This window comes from Haemaphysalis longicornis, unplaced genomic scaffold (genome assembly GCF_048455015.1).
Source record: "Haemaphysalis longicornis isolate Haplotype H1 unplaced genomic scaffold, Haemaphysalis longicornis Haplotype H1 scaffold_11, whole genome shotgun sequence".
Taxonomy (NCBI): Eukaryota; Metazoa; Arthropoda; class Arachnida; order Ixodida; family Ixodidae; genus Haemaphysalis; species Haemaphysalis longicornis.
Window position 1 is genome coordinate 16,231,038 of NW_027526214.1, and position 22,269 is coordinate 16,253,306.

Below are 22,269 nucleotides of genomic sequence, written 5' to 3' on the forward strand. Positions count from 1 at the left end.
CCAGACAAAAAAAAATGTGGTTGAGCCCTCTTTCGTAGGAATCGGTAAAACGCGAAAGTAGATTATTCCTGCGTTTGACCAGGTGAATGCTTATTCTGCATTGATATGAACTTGCACATCGCTATTTATATTTAGTCAGTATTACGCCGTCAGACGCAACAACATTGCATACAAGATGGCACGCGCCGGAGTACTGCGTAAACCCGAATGAAACCCCACGCACTCACAAATCATGCCAACGAAACCAAAGGGGTGGCCAGCGAATTGTTCGTGGAACTCACGTTCTTCTGCAGCGAAGAGCATGATGTTTGGGGCCGTCTTCTGGGTGTGCACGGTGAGCTATGAGCTGATCACGCGTCGCTTTGACAAGTGTGCGACTGCAGCGTTCCTGTTCTGTTGAGAGTACGGCAGACGGTTGCACTGCCACGAGCTCATCTGGCGCCAAGTGTAGACGCTCATTATCATCGTGATGCACTAGTTTCCTTCAACTCTCGTAGAAGGCAGCAACATCGAAATAATGAATATATAGCGCGACCGCACAGCTGTCTGCGCTTGACAATTGCCGTTCATGCAATCAACCCGACACCATTCATGATTGTTTTGATTTGTTCCGGGATGCGTCGTTTTTCTGGGATGTGTTGCGATGAACTCTAAAAAGAGGATAGACATTTTAATATCCAGTCCTTGCCTTTTGGAGATGTCACTAGAGTGCGCTATGGTATATTTGTTGGGATGGGATCGTACTGCTTGTGGAAATGCCACATGGCGGGCAGGCACGCCGAACCACCTCGCCTAAACAAGTCCATTTTTCGGGAGTAGGCTGCTTTGGTGCGGAGCATTTATGCGGCGGAAAGTGAATCACCAGAATGGCTGCTTCTGTTGGGTGCGTGCGTCTGCTTGCCGAGGTTTTGACTTACGGCTTATCTTAGCTGCACTGATGTGCATCTCCTTGAATGACCTATATTTGTCTATGCAGTAAAGAGAACAATTACCACAAAGCGCAGTCGGTAAATCGCCTGGCATCTTTTGTTTTGGCTACGTAGATCCGGTGTCGAATCCTAACGCCGCCGCTTCGATGAAACTTTTTATGGCGATGTCATTTCAGTGACGTATATAACGCAGTCAGACGAGTGGTGCCACGCAAAAAGCAATTTTGTTTTAACATAGCGGACTACACCACAGCAAACACAAGGAGACATAAAATCACACACTGAAACAAACTTATAACAAAACTGTCAAGTGATAAGTAATAAAAAGATTGATAAATAACCCTAGCGAAAATTATTAGTTCATTCATAGCTACCCTAAAAATATTTTAAGTAGCATTCCCCGGCGATGGTGCTTATTCAATATCCTACCCCTTGCTGTCCTTCCGGTCAATTTTCGGCCATGCCCTCATGTTCCGCAGCGTTACCCTCGTCAGCTCCGCAGTGGTCTAACTAGTTCTGGTGCCGAGAGACCGCTTTTGCCGCACTTTCTTGACGTCGGAGGCCACTGACTACTTTCTTCGTAGCCGTAAAGCGCGGGAGGCAGCGCAAGGCTCCGGAAAAGTTGCAGTTGGGGTTGCAATCGATTAATGTGTAGACGGTGCGACGAGTACGTGTAGGAACTCGACCGTCCGTCACACAGGAAACCAAAACCGATTCGCAGTCTTGCCGCGCAAGTCCAGCCTTGGGTAGCAAATTTGGTGTCCCGGTAGCGCCACCTCTGGGTTACTCCTGCCGGACCTTTAGCTACTCTCCCGGTGGCCTAGCTGCCCTTAACACCTTCCCCCCCCCCCGATCTCCGCTCCGCCTTGCCGTCACACCTTGCTTTTCTGCATAATTTGACCTCCGGTGTGGTCGCGGCACCTCGTTATTGGCTCTCTTGCATTTGCTAATTGCGGCCATCTCCAATCTGAATTAACCACTTTTTTACATGACTGGTCGTTTCGGGCGTAAATTGAAAAGCCAGGTTTTGGTCCTCTTTTCAAGTGGTTTGTGCACGTCTCCTCTAACAGGATTGCCATTTACCCGTGACATGCAGCTTTTAAAAGCAGGACGCATATTCCTATTCATTGTCCTAGAGGTGCACTAAATTTACCCCCAAAAGCTCCAAAACTGGTGCATTTGTTTCTTCTGGTTAAGTTTGGCCGAATGAAGGCTAGTTCTTGCACAATTCGCAATGAGTGGATACGTGCATGCACGCATTATTTCCCAGATAACAACAGGATGTAGTCTATGCGGCATGACAATGGCACTTTTTAGGTTAACGCGCAGTCACACTTCACAAACGGCGTGGTGTTCTTCGTGTCTTCCTTGTATCATTTTAGGCTTGATGTAAAGTTAGGAGAAACGTCATTTACGAAAAAATGACTAGCATTCAATATTTTTAGGGCAATAAACACGACTCACTACACTTTCTCCACTGCTAGCAATGTTTTCAGTGCTTTCTGGTTCTTTCTTTAAATAGTGTTTAATTTGAGTGAATGCAATAAGCACTGAGTTCTGCTTTCCGGTATAGTAATCTAGATCACACCAAATACTGAATAAAATACTTGGACTGTAAAAGCAATGGAAACTGTTACTAGCGTTTGCGCATCAATTTATGAATGTTTTTATTGGTGTCAAGAAAATAATTTTTTTAACTTTTTGTTTATTTCTTAAAAGTCATGTTATGTATTTCCCTATTCTATATTTTATTTTCAGTGTTCTATGATTTTGTTTGAAACCTCTTCTTACATTTCACCTATATTACAAAGGAATTTTTGCTGAAATTGAAGTGATATGGTAGAACTAAACAGGAGCCTAAAGAGAACAAGTGGTGGTTAGTAGTTTAATCCCGATTTACATACTGTATATTTACTTTTGATATTGCACAGAAGCCGTTCTCAAGTTTTTCAAGCACTGGACAGGATTCTGGGAACAAAATCAGAGCGATGCTGTAAAGCTAACTAAGGGACTTCCAAGGCACCCTGGGATAATTTTGGACTCTCACGCCGCAAACACGCGTACACAGAGACACCACTTATTCCAAAACGATACATCTCAATGCTCGCTTTTTTCACTTGCAGTGAAAGAACGAAACGAACTCGACACAGCCATACCATGGGGCAGTTCGCTTTTCAACTTTCTGTATATTACTGGATAATGTCTCAACCGATAACGGAGGGGAACCTTAAACATGTCTATAGCATTTCATCATGATCATCATCTTTAATACCGTCATCATCATTATCATCATGATGATCTCCCGTTTAAGCCCACTGCCGGGCAAAGTCGTCTCCCATAAATCACAAATATTTCACGTCCTGCGCTAACAGCTACCAATTTATCCCCGTACACGCCTTAATCTCCCCTGCCCACCTAACTCTCTGCAGCCCCCTACCACGCTTGCCTTTTCTTGGGATCAAATATGTTACACTTAATGTACAACATTTATCTTGCGTTCGCATTAAATGCCCTACCCGCACCAATTTCGTCCTAATTTCTGCTACTATGTCGCTAATACACGTGCATTTGCTGCCACACTTCGCTCTCTTGTTCCTTAGTTTTACGCCCATCATCTTCCTTTCCATTGCTCGCCGCGGCGTCCTCAAAATAATTAAACCCTTTCTGCGAGGCTCCATGTTTCTGCCCCTTGGATGAGTACCGGTAAGAGGCAGCTGTCACAGACATTTTTGTTCGGGGACAGTGGTAAGCTTCAATTCATTATCTGAGAATATCTGCCGCGGCCCCTCGCATTCTTATCCGTTTATTATCACTGCCTGATGGTTCGAATTCCGGCGTCACTACTTGGCCTAAGTAAATATATTCGCTTACCACTTCCACTGCCTCGCCACCTATTTCAAACCGCTGTGCTCTCCCGAGGCTAGGGCGCATTACTTCAGTTTTCTGCATAATATTTGTGAGGCGCACAATTCAGCTATGCTCGTCCAGAGCCGTAATCATGCTTTTCAATTCGACGCCCGAGTTACTTAGCAGGGTAACGTCATCCACTAATCAGAGGTTACTGAGGTATTCTCCATTAGCCTTTATGGCCACCTGTTCCCAATCCAACGCTTAGAATACCACTTGTAAACTTGCTGCAGATGACCTTGGAGAGATTATGTCGTGGGATTCGACAGCCTTCCTTATAAGCATTTTACTGATCTCCCTACGGATAATGATATTAGCTGTAGATGCAATGTAGTTATACTCTATCATTTGCGTAATGCTCATCTACATACATACTGAGGTTCCAACCGAGTCAAATGCTTTCTCACAATCTATAAAGGCACTATATGGGGGCTGTGTGTACTCCACGGACTTCTCCATTACCTGATTGATAATGTGATTGGTCCATTCTTTATTAACGTTTAGGAAACCCCGCATGTGTTTTAAGCCGAATGAAATGTATTGTGGCTGAAATTCAGAAATTCTAAGCTGGCAGTAACTTGTAGACGACGGACATTAGGCTGACCTGCCTATAAATTTCGCAAGTCCCTCTTATCACCTTTGTTATAAATTAGGATAATATTCGCGTTCTTCAATGAATCCTGTACACTCGCGTTCATTAGACATTTCAAATACAGGTTTGACAGTTTATTTAGTACAATTTGCCCACCATACTTTAACATGTCTGCTGTTACCTGATCCTCCCCAGGTGCTTTGCCCCCATGCATTTCTTTTATAGCATTTCATACCTGTATTCAATTCACATAGCCAACTGCTTTAGGCAAAACGTGCCTTCCATTTCAAAATGACATGCCAGTAATGCTTCTTTTGTTTGGTTTTGTTTTTTCCTCATGCAGGTCTCTTGTCTATACAGTGCAACTACGGGTTATGGTTGCACCCCAACCAATAGTGCATGAAATAGGGACCGGTCGTTTTGAAGCCGGCTCAGCCTCTACTTCGGGGATATCGGCGCTCTGACTTTAGCGACGTCTTGCATTTTTTCAGCGAGGTTGAATTGTCACTGCGATCTTTACAGCTGAACGCATCCCCTGTTTGCACACGGACGGCCGCATTGTCGGCATGTAAAAAGGGATCGATTCCGCCCCGGAGCGACAACTCAGGGAGGGGTTGCTTCCCCCACTTGGTTTTCCTTTCGAGGATATCCGTCCTGGTGAGGTAAACTTTTTGGTATGCGATTCCGCATTGTTCGGCGATTGCGGTGCATTATTCCGTGTGTCTTCCAATCCGTTTCGGGGATCCCAACAGTCTCCATCTTGTCGTGCGCACCTTGGGAATGGGGATCGGGTGGCCGGTCGTGGTTGAGGGCCTACGGAGGATTTGCACCCCTCCCTACTGAATAAGCAGTCACGCACCTCGCTTGCTCATTGAACGCCGTGCACCGGATTCGGCGTTCCAGGGCTCAGATGCTCGATGTGCTCTGGCCATTACCCGCTCTCTTTTGCTTTGTGCGGCGCCGTATAGAACGAAAAAACATTTAGATAGTTTTCTTTTTTTATATCCACCATTACCGCATTTCCCTCTGTTTTTGTTCATATTCCGAAGCACAAATGGCTGCTCCTCTTCCAATACAGGGCACAAAGCTGAGGCCTTTCGGTTGACGGGATCAGCCGACGTAAACTGATTGTGGTCATCGGTGTACGTTGTCTTCCTGTGAACGGAGAACTCCATGTTCCTGCTTCTACCCGTCGCCTATCCATCAAAAGATAAAAAAAGACAAAGGAGACGACGGCGTCGACGTTCAAGCGTGAAGTGGTTTTCGCAGTGGAGGCGCTTTCGGTATTTTTCCGAATCTTAACAGCAGTAGTCTACACCATGCCAAGACTTTCCATGTGTGTATGATTTTACATTCTTTACAGTCTGTATGTCTGTATTGTCTGTATTCTTATGTCTACCGTAGTTTTGCCCTTCCGCTTACTGAATACCCCGCAGGCGTCACGTAAGGAAAACCAAAATGACAAAGACAATAAATACCTCAACAGATGTTCACGCCAAGTGAAAACGTGTGGTACGTTTTTTGTGCAGTTTCTTTTTGTTTTTGTTTGTTGGTTAGTGTTATGCCCATTGCTGTTGTTCCTGCTGAAATAGTATGAATGCCTACCTGCTATGGTCTCGCCCGAGACTGGCAGTATTGTAACTAAATAAACAAAGAAAATTTTTGTGTGGGGGGAGGGGGTTACAAGAAACAATTCTACAGGTAACTCCTCTTCATTTCTTATCATAACGCCTCATCGAATCGCGTCGTGACCACTTCACAGTTCGAACGCAAAAGTGCACTATCAAAGCTGGGGGTGTATAATCGAAACTCACTGACCATTATTTTCCTTCTTGTTTACTATGTATTGAACCGGCGCCGGCCTTCAAAAGTTATAAAAACATTTCTGTCACTCACTCCAAAATACCTGATAACCTAATTGCGCAGTACAACTGGGATGCATTTCTTGCCAAGACAGTAACAGCAGAAATCTAATAGTAATGTAGTGCAAACTGTAGTGCATCGTCTACATGCTTGACCGAATGACTCTTGCGGGTAATTTTATATAAAGCACAGAGAATTTCACAAAACAGAATTCATAGTTGTGTCTTGCTTTTTTTATCAACTTTCTGTTTTAATAATCGAAATCACCAACAAAAATGCGTGAAGTCGCTCTTTTTATCCGCTTGCTGTTTTATTATTCGAAATCACTAACAAAAATGCGTTGAGTCGCTCTGTTAATTTTGCTACACTGGCAGAATCCTTCTGCCACAGTAGTGGATTTGGATTGCTTCGCATCGTATCAAATATTGGTAGTATTCATTTGATTTTCTCCTTAAAAACAACCTGTTAATAAGAAAACACTTCTTTTTGCAAAAAACTGCTGCTCGTGTTTTTTATCTTTCCGTCTCTTATATTTCTATTTTACTTGCAGCCATTTTATTCACCTTGAAAGCCTTGCAGCGATTGTTACATATTGAAGGAGACGATACAAAATATTCGTGTTCAAAATGCATGAGTGTATAAATAAATAATGAGCGCATTAAAAACCGTTTCTATTGACCAAAAGCAAACATTTGTTGGAATTTTACTATGAACACTCGTATTAGTCTTTGGATTCGCGCATCCCTGGTGTGAATTACCGCGACGAGTGATCGAAGATTTCTAACGCGCCCAGGTAGGTTGTGTTACATCCATATACAATTTCTGTACATAATTTTAAAGGCAAGTGATGCAATAAACGTACGACTTCCATGATAAAGTCTGACTAATAATAACATGTGCTGTTAGCTGGGTTTATAGCTGCGTAACAAAAGCGTGTGAGTAAGCATAGAGCCGAATAGTTAGCATAAAACAGCTGAAATGCTGTTAAGCACAAATAAGTCGCAAAAACCAGTTTGAACCACGTCAAACGTTCCCTTTCGCTCCCTCCTATTTTTGTGGTTCTTTAGAAAGCCTACATTTTTGTGAGCACAAAGAGGGTACTCTCAATCGTGTTTTTTTTTCTACTCAAGTAACATTGCCTGGTGCACGAGTTCATGTGCCCCTTGCGCCCCCTATCCGTTCGGCTTTACCGCAGTTGGGAAGCAATGTTTTTACTTACTTCGGGAAGCAGTGTCCTGCTAAGACTCCGCATCCCAGCTGTCACAAAGCACAAACACGCCCTTACAGGCTACAGTAATATACGTTCGCAAGTGGCCCAGCCTCAAATGAAACCGAAGTGAGCCAGGTTCCGCGCACTTGATCCGCTGGAAGTGTTCGTACCATCAACTGAGCCCGCAAGGCTTCAGCTCAGCATCCGGCCATCGTTCTGATGGCCCTAAGAGGTGAAGGCTAAAAGACGAAGACCTTGCGAAGTTGCCTATCGGAGGATCGATGTGGGGCGGCGGCATCCACTAAAGCCTTGCCTAGGTGAGCACAGTTTGGAGTCCGGTTTGTTAGTAGGTTTTTGTAAGTTTTGCATATTCATTCACGTGCGAAACTCACCGAACTCAATGCGACCTCTTTGTGTCTCGAACCTTAACCCTAAGGGCGTGTGGACGTCTTCTCCCGCAGCTGTGAGTGTCGGAATTAGCCAAATGGCGCATCGGAAACAGGCCTGGTGGGCGGGCCCGCGTTTTTGGGGCGGGGCCACAACGAGGTTTCGCCAAACCCCCGCTTTGGCTCTAATTCCCCGGGTAGCGCGTTTAAAGGGTAGCTTTTCCAGCGCAAGGAAACCGTCGCTTCCCGGATTCCGGAGGTAACCCAAAAGAGTGTCATATGCAGCATCATTGACACCCCGGCCTACTCCTACGCTTTATTTCAGAGTGGTGTTAGAAGCCCTGGCCATTTATCATCCCCCAGGTAGTGCTTGCTTTGGTTCATAGGGTATTTCAGGGCCGCCCGACCAACCAGCAGTCCATTCGACAAGCTACAAGAGAGGCATAATACAAAAGTCACAGGTTTTTTTATGTACTGTTTTTCACGAAAAACAGACAGCCTATTTTATTTGTAAGTGGAAACAATATCAACCATAATTTTAGGTAATTGTACCACATTAAACAGCTTTTAATTTACTTCTACCCAGTATTAAACTGTGGTTTTAATTCATGCATGTGGCCTGTAGACGATGCTGCAATTATCGCTAGTCATTGCTCTCTATGCCATGTAGATTAGGTAATAACTTTTGAAAATGTAATAATAAAAAAGGTGCCAGTTTCCTTTAGGTAGGCATTCGTGAAGAGCGCTTTGTGGTACAGCATATTCACAGTATGCGTTAGAGATGCCCTCTTTACCGCACTGATGTGAATTTCACCTTAAAACGCCCTGCAGAAAATCAAACTACACAATGTGTTGGCACATCATGAGATAATATTTAACTCCAACCACGAAAGCAAACTTTACAACAAGAGATGGCACATAGTAATAAAATGCAAAGCAGGATAGCTACCATTATACGTGAAGGACACATGATACCGGCTTATATTAGAAAATGCTAAGCTACCCTTCATACAAATACAAAGTTCACAATTTATTCACACAAAGTACAAATAAATGACAACACTGAGGCTACCAAATCTGCACATGCAGAGACAAAATCATGTACTAACGATTGAAAATCATAAAATTACCCTCGCTTAGCTCTGTACTTATTTGCTTATATTTATAGAAACACATAAAAGGTTGAATATAATATAGGGTAAATATAAATATAAGTTTTCTTATATTTTTGTACTGCGTATTCGTATCAGAGAAAGTCAGCAAGATTCTTTTTTCAACTATCTTTTGTCAACAAAGGGGCGTTAAAGTTATCTGCTTTGAATCCTTAAAAGTTAAGTCTTGTAACTCTTACGCAAGCAACAACAAAGCCAGGGGACATGATCTTGTGTCCTCTCGCTTTGTAAGCTTCTGTATAGGGAGCAGGAAATTGTAAGATATCGTGAAAACACACGGAAACAGTTTACTTGAAATAAATTTTTCTTAAAATTTTTAGCTATAATGCTGTATACAAGTGGCGTTCGTTGCGAAGTGGAAGAGTCTATGTTATCCTGTTTGTTCAATTGAGAGCGGCGAGTAGAAGAGGGGTTCATTACAACATTAAATATAGACCCTGCTTGGACGAATGCTTCTTTTTATTGAGGAGCAATTATATGTTTTAAGGTCCTGGCATATCATCTAAAACTCTTCAAAAACGTATAAAGAACAAGTTTTTTGCTATACTTGCTTTATAGAAGGTCTAGAAATACCTGCAATAAAAGATTGTCGCAATTACTTCTCTCAATTTTTCTCCACAGCATTGGACAGGTGTAGCTTGCCGGCAATTTGCCGGAATTCTACACGCAATAATTAAGTCACATTTTAGAATAAGAAGAGACTTACGGCCCTTACCTGCTTTGTATGATCAAGGAACCCGTACCGGTTCCGAAACGTCTCTGTATTCACCTTAACTCTGCCAGTGACCGCATCTTCGTGCTCGTCATGATGCCTGACCGGAAAAAGTTTCGTCGAACTCTTTACAGCATTTGGAACTCGCTGGTTGAGCTAAAATAACGATGTAAATGGGACCGGCCTGACGGCTTGGATGAGGGAGAGTTGCCTTAATCTGCGAGAAGGTGTTGGTAATGGGGTATAAATACCGTGTTTTTCTGACGGGTGCCTTTCGACTTGAGGTATAGAATATTTAGGACCGAGGCAAGTGCATTGGCATGTCCCCACCACAACATGTAGTGGTTGTGTTCAAATGACGTTCTAAATGTTCTGAATTTGCCAGATTTTTCTTTGCTAGCTCATTAGACGGCCGTCGGAGATGATGATTTAACTCGTTGCACATATATAAAACACCTTTAGGTAAAAGGTATAATTTTCTACACTTTTCAGAGCACAAAAATGTTTACATTACCACAAAAATTCCTGCTTTACTATACATTTTTGCTGCTGCACAATTTATCTTCAATAAACCTTGTTTGCTATTAGAGCCCTGAATGGTTCGTGTAGACATAACGTATCGGAAAGGAGCTGGTACTCAGACTTCATTGTACAGATACTGTCTGGATGACTCCAGAGTAGTTTATGTCGTGCCAGCGTCCGTCTTGAAGGTCTTCCAATGTTTAGTTTGCTGCCTCAAGGAACAAACAAAGTAACTCTCCCAAACAAACACCATAGATAAAGAAGCCACTGCCACCATCTTCCTGTAAGAATTACGCAAAACACCATTACTGCGGCCATTACCTACAGACGGCCCGGTAGTGTGTTTGACGCATCTCCAACGCTTCGCATTGTAAACAGTCGAGCCAAAGGCGTATGTTTTTGGCAGGCCTTTTTTTCAAAGACCTAACCTACATAAGGAGATTTGAAAGTACGCTTACGTGCCAGTAAAGGTTAGGTAACGAATTTTTAAATGATTCATTGTTATTTCGAGACAGCGAAGCCTAGAGTTATTGCTGAAGGAACGCAAAAAAACGCGACAACAAAGTTGCTGTATGCCTTGTTGGGGGAAAGAAAGGCTTTTCCGCTGAACTTGCTGTCAGATTAAATAAAACAAAAAGCTACGTCGGGTAATGTGTAGCGTTAAACACGATCTGTCCGCTTGGCTCGTTGATCACCTCCTGAAAGTAATCGGTAATTTGGCTTTGAGACAGCCTTGAAAGCCAAAATGGGTAATGTTTACCTGATGCAGTACGGCCTTCCAGTTATCGGGTTCACTATAAGCGCTCACAATGTCACTGGTGTCCCAACCGATGCTTTGTGTGAACTCTTCCGCACCATACGGTGCAAAGACCTCCAAAACCTCTTCCCAACAACGCGGCATCCTCAAATCACAGCATTATCCGATGAAATCCGTGAGGGAGTGCAGGCTGTGTAATGACTCCTACGGCACCAGAAAGACGTTAAGAGCGTCAAGCCGTGAACTACAGCGCTGGCATTTGCCCTCACGCTGCTAGTCTCCTGTGCATCACCTCAAGCTGCCATCAAAGCTTCACCTGCTAGAACCCACCAGAATGACTGATGTATCGCGTACGGATAGTTGTCTTTCGCTTTATTCTCACTGATGAGAAGCAGTACATATCTATGGCTGCTGCCAAAACAACCAACAGGGATTATGGTGTTTCCGCACCCAGGCACCCCATTCGGTACACGAATGAAGCCCAGACAAGCTCAGCGAGAACCTACGAAGTACATCTACGAGATTTCACGTAAAAAAGAACGATCGACATTTTGTCCCGTAAACAAGAATTCTAGTCTCAAATTGTGCACGACAACAAGAACAACAGAGAGCTTACGAAGCACATCTACTTGATTTTCGTAACCCAGAACGATGAGAAAGTTTTAAATAGGGTTTCACGCTCCAGATGGGCTATAAAACAACAATAAAACAACAGCGGTCTCAGAAATAGCAAAGCAACACCCGCAGTAAAGCAATGGCGGATCGAGTGCTTCGAAATAGGCCCTGGAATCATTTATTTTTTGGCGTACTTCATTCTCAAGCCCCCATTTTACATTCACAATACTGGTTCGAGGATCAGCATTCTAATTTTGTGATCACAGTCCAGAACAATGTTGCTGATGCTAGTACAAGAAACGTCCGTCATCAGTTTGCCCAGGTATATAAATGAAATAACAGCTTGCGGATCCATCTCTTAAAACATCGACGCTGACACGTCGATGAGAACTAAGAATATATTGTAGCAGTCTGGATGCCAATTTAGCCGCGCGGACTCACTGAGCAGTTCGGGTGGCGTTACTTAAGGCGCTACGGAGTTGAAGGACGTGTGGGTCAACTAAGAATATATTGTATCGGTGTGATCGCACATTCGACCGCCTGGACACACTGAGCCGGTCGGGGGCCGTTATTTAGGGTGGTACGGAGTTTAACGACGTGTGGGTCAGCTTACCTAGCGGTTGTTAAATTGACGGTCACCGAGGAAGATCACAATGGCGTACGTGGACCGACGTCGTGCACATGGCGGCCTTAAGAATTACTACTCCATATGCAAGATTTCGCATTCTTTGAAGTAACATTTCAATTTAGTGCTGGGTTTACGGGCCTTCAGAAGGGGTGGGTTATGCAGCAAAACCAGCCGGTTTTTGTTAGGCTACGTGTTTTGTTTTCCGCAACTGGTTGCGCCTGGCTCGCACCGGCGTTCACCGGAAAGCACAAGTTTCCCTTCTTTTTTGTATGCTGTATCTGTGGTTTATTCTATTAAGAGTTGATTTTGGCCAGTATTCAGTGCACTAAAAGTTCGTATTTTATCGCCAGTGTTATTGATGTATTAGGGTGGATCCACAAGAAGGTACGCAGACACATCAATTCTTGCAGGGCCTAAATAGCGGCATTTAATTCGTGACGCTCTAATGTTCATGTTCCTTTTTTTACATCTGCGTTGTAACGTGTATTACACTGTTCTGGTGAACAGGTTCAATCATCAATCCAATTCCCAAATTCAAAATAAAAACCGCGCACCTTTCTCTACCGCATTACCAAATTTTCGAACCGAACGCTCTTTTTAAACATTCCGCCGACTTCTAGATTCTGGGTCCCTCGAAAATATTAGAAATAAGTACCGTAATTACCCGATTCTAACGCGCCCCCGATTCTAACGCACACCCTATTTTCCAGGCAAAAAACCGAAAAAACTTGCACCTCCGATTGTAACTTGCAAGGAACTTTTCGAGCATGAAGAAAGAATGCGAGAGAAACAGGCGATTTATTTCCCGAAGTAATCTCACTCATCTCACTCCTCGTCGCTCTCCGAGAGCTCCTTGTCGCCTTCCGCTGACCGCAACATTTCGTCATCGGTGTCGTCAAGCGCGTTCGCGATGCCGCACTTCTGAACGAACGTTCAACCATGTTCAATGGGATCATTACCCACGCCTCGCACGCCCATCCCGCGAGCTGCTCGTTGTGAACGCGTGGGAGCCGCTCGTCAGCCGCGGAAGCGGCACACCTTTGTTACCGTTGCTGCCATTGCTGTTATCAAGCGCGCAAGTGGAATAATTTACCAATTTGTGTTACCGCCGATAGAAAAGCCTAGCCACCTAGATCCGAAAAATTGTTGATAAAAGCTTTGGCGCCATTTTGAGATGGAGGTGGAGATGGGTGGAACGAAATTTCAGCTGTTTCGGCAGTTTCGTTTTTGTTTCCGATCCTAACGTGCATGCAATTTTTTGGCCTATTGTTGCGGAAAAAAGGTGCGCGTTTCAATCGGGTAAGTACGGTGAGACCGTTTTAACAAGGTACTTTACAGCGTGCAAAATACGTATTGTGAATGAGTAAAAATAATTGTATAAAAGAATTGAAACATTTCTATACCTATGTAAGCAATGTAAATGCGTAAATGGGCTTGGGAATGGTGGAGCTTATATCACCGGAATGCAGTTGCCATAATTGCAGGGAATATTTATCATTGGCTCTAGGTGGGTATCCTCAGTATGTACGCCGTTTATCGTAAGATGCCAGTTTTTATTCTAGTCTCTCTGGTTCATTGAAAAAATGCTAACTTTTAAACAAAACAAAAACCGACCGCAAAGTGCATTGGTTGTAGCAATAAAATGTGTTAAAGAACTGGCATATCCTGGAACGCCAATGCAAAATAGTGCAAACCGATAGATTTTTAATACTCTTACTTTCATTGTCTGGAAAAAATAGTTCGCTCACATTATATTCTTTTTTGTGCTTCACAATAATGCAGCATATATAAGTTGAAGAAAAATTCCTGTGTTATAACAATATAGTGTATTACATTTAGCTTACGTGTGTGAAGCTTTTCAATACAACTAAAACTATATTTTTGGGAGGGCTATGTGCGCTTTAAAGCCACAGTCACGCCTTTAAAAATGTGAAACTTTTATTCGCCAAAGGATAGACTTTGCAAAGCTGCCGCTTTTTCTACAATGCTTTTCTCTGTTGGTATTCACGTTATCTGTTGATAGTAACCTTAAGCTTGAATACACGTTTTTAGGCTTTGGACGTTTGATGAGCTACCGATAGCCTAACATCATCATCACCACATATTAGCAATACATTGTGTAAAAAGTGCACATAATTTGCGATACACACTTTTAAGAAGAAATTATTGAGTAGTGTACTTCTGCGATATGGTGTCTAGATATTGCTGATAAGTAATAAACACTGCGCAATGTACAGGTTTGAAAGGCGCGGGAATTTCTATTCTAGTAAATTTGTATAAATGGTAATAAGAAAAACTTCTGAATATGTCAAATGCCTTTCTGCGTAACTTTACAGTGCCTGAATAGGGCAACATAATTTCTTGAGGTATGAAAATATTTTGGAGGTCAGGTACATTCTTCCGTATTTATGAACCTCATGCTGATAGGTAAATAGCATGATATCATTTTTTTGGAGTTAAACTAATAAACACGATTTAGATCGAACGTACTTATCAAATATGCATACCCACCTAAATATTCGTAGGGAATTTTTAGGATGCCAAGACCGAAGATACGTGTACTCATCTGCTCTCTGAGAGCACATACTACCCTCGGCATGACAGAAATTATTAGTGGTGTGCGAATATCAAGTTTTTCGAATACGAATAGCAAACGAAAATTTGCTTTGGATACGAACCGAATATCAATTAAATAAAGGGGGATGTGGCTTTCGGAATGAACGTTTTTATTTCTTTGTAGATTTTGATGCCAATAGGTACAGCTGCTAGGTAAAAGCACCATAAAAGTTTCAATGCAATATTTGGAAAACTTCTGTATTTATAAAATTTTGCTTTCTGTTCACCTTGTACTGAGCTTGAGCGGCCTATGAAACACGATGGGGAACTTATTCGAAGTGCTTTGAATTCCCAAGTGAATGGACTAGCTGGTTACAGTATATTTTTTTATTAAAACACAAATTTTTTAGTTCCCATTTTTTTACAGGTTAATGCACAAAACCCATATATGAACTATAAAAGAGTACATGAATAAAAATTCACAAAAGTAAACCAGGAAAACCAAGAGTGTCATGACCGCAGCTGTTCATCAAGGAATGTAACCCAAAGAACGTAGTCAAAATACACTTAGCGGTCATGAAGAAATCACTGAAAAAAACGAAGTACGTAAAAAATAACCGTTTTTAGAAAACGGCTTCCGAGGTTTTAACGTAGATATCATTTATGAAATTCACTAGGGTTGCAGCCTTTTGTGTTCTTTTGAACCCGGGGATTCGGGGATGCCTTGTATAGAAACTGAAGAGCCTTTGGCAGACGTTTTCTTTCAATAAAACATTTTCAGTGGCTCTGAGCCTAGTTTACGGGCAAAACGGGAGAGATTGCTTTAAATACAAAGTGAGATAGCTGGTAGCCTGTATTGCACTGGACAACTCCCCTCTGCAGTGTTGTGACCACAGAAAGAACCGAAGCAGTCTTTTTTACTTCTATCTGAAAACTAGATTTTGACTTCTTTTATTTATCCTTCCATTATAACCTCGCATCGAGCAGGAACTTCATACTGGTACGCGCAGGTGTTCATTGCCAAAGGCTTACATACTACAAGGATACAAACGAGCTAACTCAAAGATTGGTATAATATTGTTTAGAACCCTGACTTCAATGTATGCACAATTTTTTAGCACTCTTGACATTCGGCGGATTCAATGTCCATCGCAGCACAACCAATATATAGTAAAATATAGATGTGCGCATTGATCATAACCTTTTCCCTAAAAATTCAGTTTATCAACTGCTACGACAATAAGGTACAATTTTTACGCATTGGTAAATATATTTTATCTAAAAGCTCAATTTGCTAAACACCATAAAAGCAAGGTACAGTTTTATCGCTGTCAACAAGTTTTTATTCCGAACTCCGACCTGTTTGCATGATTACCCGAGCTGCACGGGAAACGTTGTGCAAGAAAGCCATACGGCTCACTAGCATCGCAGCGCTCATATACCGCATGTATTACGATGATTATCCCTCAAGTGGCCATTCTGGTCACTGTTAAAATTAAATATAATGTCACAGGAAAATATTGCAACTACTGGGGTTCAATAGTACCCGGATGCGCAGTCAGGCCACGCCCAAACGCGAAGCGGCTACGCCGTGCGCAGCATCTTTTGACGCATCGGCCGTTTTATCGTATAAGCACTGGAAATCATGCCAAAAGTTTATGTCCGCGTTCAATGCCACAGCAGATAAAATGACTGAACAGAAACATGGCTGAGCGAAGAAGAAAAAATGAACTCTGTAACGTGCACTGCTCATCTCAGGCGGCCGCCAAATTGCATTGCCCCGGCGACGCCCAATCAGGAGAGCCGTTTAGCAGGTTTCAGCGTACTCCGACCGGAAGGCCGTACGCAATTAGGAATCACGTCTTAGGTTTTCTGCAGTTCCTGCGTCTGAGACTGAATCAAGATAAAAGAGATGGCCGAGACCGGCAAGAACGTCGTATTGCCGATGTAATGATACCAACATGGCCTCGCCCGCTAGCACCGTTGCGGAGGAACAGCGCTCCAAAACTTGCGTTTTTTCGCCTTTTTCAGCTGACCTTTTGTCCCCGCGGCTAGCAAAAGCATTTGTTTATGCCACTTTTTTATTGTTTTTGACGGGAAAACTTTGCAAATTCACAGAATCAAAAACATTAAAACCGAATATGGAGCGTCAAAAAAAAAAAAACAATGTTTTGGTCATATTTTTCTGAAGTTGAAAGCCGCGCCCCCCTGTGAAGCTAATCAATCTAAATATTCTTTAATAGCCCAATATTTGAACCCTTTCAAATATTCCAACTGTATCGAATACATAGTTTCCAAGCGAATACGCATACAACAGATTTATTATTCGAGTATATTCTAATTTTTCGAATATTCGCACACCCCTAGAAATTATATTTCTTCGGATCCACCCGAGAGGGACGTGGCATTACATCACCAGTGTGGCTCGCGCGTTCCTCGTAATTGCAACAGAAACGTTACGCAGCCAGGGAGATTGTACGCATGAGTCCACCACATAAACTATATCGGAGAAAAACGTGGCAGGATTAGAATTGGCCGGCATGGTTTAGGGTGCAACATTGGTGAGTATTTGCGAACAAGATAATTGCTACGAGAACATGCCGATTAGGCGGGCCCATCGGCGCAGGTCGACAAAGAAGTTGTAGAAATAAGTGAAATCTGGGGCAGTCTTATACATATTTTGTGATGTACCTTGAATGCTAATAAGTAATTCATGTGCTTTTTAGAGGCCTGATAACCCGAGGTGGTGGCGTCGCGGGCGCACTAGGTGAAGGCATAGTTTGACTGAAGTAATTACTGTAAAGGTTGTATTTTTTTATGAACAAAAATTAGCCGAGTTGGAAATAACCAATGGTGAAAAGTCAGAACAGAAGGCGGATATAACATATTGCAATCTTTCTGCAAATATTTGTGTCCGGAAGTAACAGTTGTATTTAGAGTGATGGCCAGACGACAGTTTCTTCAAACGGCACGGGAGCAGTTACGACCGCATGTTTGGTGCTCCACGCGTGTGCATTTCGCAGGTTAGCAAGCAACTGCTGATATCTTCTAAAAGAATCCACCGACGTTGCTGGCCCGTTCTACCGAGCACCGAAGCGCTTGAAGGATGTATTCAAACTGTATTTGTGTAATTCTACTTCTAATGTGCTCTGGTAAAGTACTATTTCCTCTTAGGCCGCCTAAGTCTTGTTCCGGAGCGCAGCTTGAAATGCGGCCACTCGGCTCACATTGAGTGAGTGAGTGAAACAACTTTATTCACGATCCGGCATAAAGGGGGGAAGGAGTAGGGGAAGTAAAGCGAGACACTAGCGTGCTCGGACGTCCCGGAGCAGCAACCTACTCGCGTCAAACCCGTGGGGGCGCCGCTTTCGGCCGCTGGCGTTCCATGATTGTAAGCACGTGCTGGACCACGTCTCTTTGGTTGCCTTGCTCTCGGCTGATGATGTTGCTGTTGATAGCAGTTGGCATTGCTTTTTCTTGGTTACCCGGCGGTGGCGCACAGCCCCAGAAGAGGCGTCTCTGGGTGGCTCGCTCCTCCTTGCAGTGTTGGCATATATCCGTGATGTATACCTCCGGGCAAACGTGCTTTGCAAAGACGGTGGTCCGTATGACTTGTACTTGGAACTGCCGTAGTGTGGTTGCTTCGCTGCTTTGTAGGTCTCGGTGACGTGGTGGGTAGAGGCGTATGCTCGTTCTGTACCACAGCAGAACATCGCCGTAGGTTGTGATGGAATACACTTCGTCTTCGGCATCGGGTCGTTGCGGCTCAGAGGAATGCGTTGGCGGGGACCCGTGGCTAGTTAGCACGTGTGCCTCCGTATCTGCCTCCTCGTTTCTGTTCGGGCCCGCGTCCAGCTCCACGGCATGCGCAGGGAACCACTTGACGGTAACGTTGGTTTCCGGTATTCCTAGCATTGAACATACTCTTGCAGTGGTTCCATAGATGTTGTTAGTAGCAAAGTTGAATATTGCTGGCTTCGAGTCGCTGAGGGCCGTGCGGCAATCTGGGATCGCTAGGGCCAGTACGCTTGCAAAGTCCTCGGCTTGCGTGGGCGACTTTCACCGTATGCTTCCCGACGTTGTGTGTACTCCGGTGTCTGCTGCGATGACTGCTGCTGCGTACGTGTTTGGCCGATGGGGATGCTTCACCAAGTCCACGTGGTACGCACGCGGATCGTTGGCGTGACCCTTTGTGAGGGCCGTGGTTCTCCCCTTTCTTCTTTCTTGGTGTACTTGCGGATGCATGTGCTTCGGTAAGGGTGGGAGTCTCAGTCTTTAGAGAACGTAACGGGGTAGCTGCTTTGCTACCTCGGGGGTCATCGCTGGCGCGTTTGATGCGTTGTAGTATCGTTCTTCCCGTCTTGGTCTGAGACAGGCGGTAATACTGCGCCGTTCGCTGGGCTTCTGCGATTTCTTCCAGCGTGTTGTGAACGCTCAACACGAGCATGCGTTCCGTGTTGGTGTGGCGGTATAGGCCCAGGGCCGTCTTGTACACCTTTCTGATCATCGCGTCAATCTTGATCTTCTCCTCCGCTTTCCAATTGTGGAACGACGCTACGTAAGAGATGTGGCTGACTGCAAACAACTGGTTGAGTCGTAGTAGACTGTCTTCTCTCACGCCCTGATACCGCATGGCCACATTCTTCAGTAGGCGGGTGGCCAGCGAGAGCTTTGCGTGGAGCTTCTGTACCGTCACGTTGTTGCGGTCCAGGTCCTGATGGTGGAGCCCCAAAACTCTGAGCGTCTGCACGTGCGGTATAGGCGTTCCGTCTTGGGTTACCACGTTGATGTGCTGCGTTGTCGGGCGTCGCGCACTTTGCCGTGAGATCACTACCAGTTCCGGCTTAGTTGGTGAACATTTGAGTCCGGTGGGTCGTAGGTGTTCTTCTACGGCGACGACGGCTTCTTGGAGGGCTGCCTAGATCTGACTGTCGCTTCTTCCCGTTGACCATGCGTGATGTCGTCGGCGTAGATTGTGTACTTGATGTTTCTAACGCGTTCCAATCTTCGTGCAACGCCTATCATGACGAGGGTGAACCATAGAGGCGAGATCACTGAGGCCTGCGGGGTCCCCGTGCTCCCCAGCTGCTTGAGCAGTAGTAGTAGTTCTCCTGCCACAAGCCGCGTGGTGCGGTTGGTCAGGAAATCTTTGATGTAAGCGAACGTCCTCTCCCAATGTTGAGGTGGGACACCTGCCGAAGGACGGCCGAGTGGTGTACGTTGTCGAATGCTCTCTTGAGATCCAATCCGAGCACCGCTCTGTTATCCAACGTGGGAAACTGTATGTCCACGATTTCGTTCTTGAGTAACACCATGGCGTCCTGGGTACACAGTTTTGTCCGGAACCCAGGCTATGTATCTGGATATATGTTGGAATCTTCAAAAATAACGTTGCCATCTGTTGAGTAGGACACGTTCTAGCACCTTGCCAACGCACGACGACAGAGAGATGGCTCTTAGGCTATCTATGCGGGGTGGTTTTCCCGCTTTGGGGATAAGGACCGTTTTCGCGGTCTTCCATTGTTGCGGTAGCTTGCCCGTCCGCAAGCACTGGTTCTAGTACTTTGTGAGAGCTTCGATAGCCTAGTAGTTCAAGTTCCCCAATGCCTTGTTGTAACGTGGTCCGATCCGGACGCCGATTTACCGTTAATTGTTTGTAGAACCGCTCACACTTTCCATTCTTTGATGTCGGCAGCCAGTCTCTTGTTGGTTGCCCCTTCGTAGCTGAGGAGTTGGTCCGTTGGCGTTACGGGGAGATACCTGGCGTGCAGGCGTCGTTGCACCTCGGCCTCTCCCATTTCTTTGATGGCTTTGTGAATGGTGTTGTTCAGCGTGTAATGGTGAGCTTCCTTGGTTGTCTGATCGTTGAGCAAGTGGCGTAGCCGGCGCCACGTGGTGCCTTTGTGTAGTTCACCGTCGGCTTCTTGACACACCGCGTGCCACTGCTGTCTGCAGATGACTGCGCTGTGATGCTCGATGTCTCTGATGAGTTGTGCTATACGTTTGCATAGCTTTGTGTTGTAGCGTTGACGTTTCCACGCCGTTTCAGCGAGTTGCGGGCTTCCATAAGGTGGGCTAGTCTGCTGTCCCGCATCGTTGCCTCCGGCTCCGCTTCTACCGTCTGGGTGGCGTTTTTGGTCGTGGCGTTTAACATGTTGGTCCATGCTTCTATGTCTTCAATGGTTTCCGTAACGGTGTCTTCTAATTTCTTTCTGTACTCGTGCCAGTCGATGATTTGCTGTTGTTGTGTCCTTTTCGTGCTCTCGGCGATGGGTTATGTAATTTCGAGTATACAGTGGTCACTGCCCAACGTCTCCCCGGTGTTCCGCCACGTGACGCCCCGCAGTGCCGAGGCCGTGCTTATGAAGCCGAGGTCCGGGTTTCTGTCTCGCTGCGACGACGTTCCGTTTCTCGTGATTACGCTGGGATCGTTTAGCAGTAGGTAACCTGCGTCAATTGTTTCGTCATAGAGGCTGTGGCCGTTCGCCGTCGTGTATGGATACCCCCATGCCGTATGTTGAGCGTTGAAGTCGCCGCCCAGCAGGGTTAAGTTGGAGCCCGCGAGCTGTTGTGCTTTGTGCGCAAGAGTGCTGAACGTTTGCTGGAAGTGCTTCGGATTGCTGTACACGTTGATTATAAAAGTGCTTTCACGGCGCTTGCGCTTCCCGGTGACGATTTTGACCGTGGTTTGCTCGATTGTGCCATTGGGTAACAACTCGTGATTTATTGAGGTTAGATTCTTCTTTACCAAGGTGCAGACCCCCTGCCATGCTCCTTTCCCAACTGTTCGTGCGCTGGGGGGCTTCGCAAAGGATATGTACCCCGGTAACGTCGGTGGGGTTTCACTGTGCGTTTCTTTTAGTTATATATGGTCGGGTCTCTTGGTGCTTTGCTGTATGTAGTGTTGTAACGATACCTTTCTCCCCTGTACGCCGTTGGTATTTTATTGCCATTTGAGGAGGGGATGCTGTTGTGTCCGTTCTCTCTTTATGTGGGTAGCGGTGCCTGTTGCCGTTGTCCAGTTCATCCAACATGGTCTGTGCATCCAACATGGTCTGTATTCCTTGTATGGTAGACTGCATGACATGTATGGTTGTCACCGACGTGTCCGGGCGTGCGTTCGTAGCATCGAGGCGATCGTTAGTAGCCTTGATGGTTTGGCTCAGGATGTCGTAGTTAGCTTTCGTGGTCTGTTCTAGTCGATCTGACATTCTTCTAGGCTGTTTAGCCTAGCGTTGACTCTTCGTTCACGTGCGTATTCGAGCGCTCGCTTCTTGTGTGCCGATTCGCTTGTCCTAGCAACGTCGACCATTTCGGGTTCTGCGCTGCTAGCTCCCGCAGTAACAGGGGCTTTTTCCTGCATGGCCGAGTTTGCGTTGTTTTCCGTTGGCGTTGGGGGTCTTGGTTGAATCTGCGGCGG

The 22,269-nt window shown here is 45.0% G+C and overlaps 1 pseudogene; it reads right to left on the reverse strand.

Annotated features, from left to right (window-relative positions):
• Positions 1-18,185: 18,185 nt before the first annotated feature.
• LOC144160825 (uncharacterized) lies at positions 18,186-21,300 on the reverse strand (annotated as a pseudogene).
• Between the last annotated feature and the right edge of the window lie 969 nt (positions 21,301-22,269).